Source organism: Ammospiza caudacuta, chromosome 10, assembly GCF_027887145.1.
Source record: "Ammospiza caudacuta isolate bAmmCau1 chromosome 10, bAmmCau1.pri, whole genome shotgun sequence".
NCBI classification, from domain to species: Eukaryota; Metazoa; Chordata; class Aves; order Passeriformes; family Passerellidae; genus Ammospiza; species Ammospiza caudacuta.
The window spans coordinates 16,495,460-16,496,819 of record NC_080602.1 but is presented as its reverse complement, the minus strand read 5'-3'; positions in this window follow the sequence as shown (position 1 = coordinate 16,496,819).

Genomic DNA, 1,360 nt, shown 5'->3' with positions numbered 1-1,360 from the left:
TCAGGTTGTTTGCAAACTTGTTCATAAAGGATTAGGCTAACAAAATGAAAGGAGGAAGGAAAATCTTTGCTTGAACAGGAAAAAATAGAAAATTTCTGAGGGAAGAATTTACCTTAGTGTGCTGAGAACTGATGTTACAGCATGAATTTGGCATCTCCTAATGTTGTACTTTGTGTACCTTGTATTTTCATGCCAAGCACTAAACCAAATGCTTTTCTGTGGATTTGTTCTGTTACAAACTAATTTTTATTTAGCCTCATGGCCATGTCTGTAGTCCATGTCTGGTTAAATTATTGCTTATTACCTTTTTAGAGTTACACAGCCAACAGGGCAATGCTCAGCCAGGGCTATCACAGTAACAGCTCTGCTAACAAAGAGGAGGGAGCTGCACAGAATTCAAAAGAAAATCCCAGCCTCCCAAAACCCAGCATGTGAGAGGTGTTTTTATATTGAATCACTGGATAAAGTTGTGCAACCCTACATGCAACCAAGGGTAGTCAGGCAGCCTCTCCTGCCAGGGATGCCACCCACATCTGTCTGGGTTGTGCCTACATCAGCTGTTTGCTGCAGCCCTGCACCTCGATGATCCTGCTGTTGCTGGGTGTTGCTGCTCTACCTCCAGCAGCTCCCCAAGGCTGAGGTTCTGCTGCTCTCAGCCCCTCCTGCTCCTCCTGAGCTCCCTGACCTGCCCACCCAGATGGGCCCAGGCAATGCAGCGAGCCTGGAGGTAAGTTAGCCCCCATATAGAAATGTTTTTATAAATGTGTCTTTGGATAACGGGCAAAGTGCAGCAGCAATTCAGCAATTCTCTGAGAGGGACTGCCAGGCCAGACTCCCTGCAGGCAGCTCTTGGGAGGAGGTGTAGAGGCTTGCTGGAAATAGACTGAAATGCAAGAAACACCACGTGCAGACCTAGGGCACTGGCTGCTGGATCAATTTGTTCATTAGGCAATGGCTGCTTCTGAAACTAGAAACAGAATTTCACTTGCTGTAGTAAAAGCAGGATAATTTCTAGACTTCTTCAGGGACCAGTTTGTCCACTTTTATTCATGAGGCAGTGAAAACAAACCTTCCCACTCTGCAGCTGCTAATGCTCTTTCTGTAGTGGTGGCCTATTTTCTGCTTGAGGACAGGGAGGGACCATTGAGTCACACACAATCTCGTGCCCTCTTCCTCCTCCTCCTCTCATTTAAATATTAATATGATGAATTATTACTAGAGTGACAGCTGTGCACTACTCATATCACAGCAACATAACCTTCCCCTCCTCATTGGAGCACAGCTATTCCTGACTCGTGGTTTCTGCTTGACCTTCTCGCTTCTTCTGGAAGACTTTTTTTAAATTACTTTGTTAGTTCTG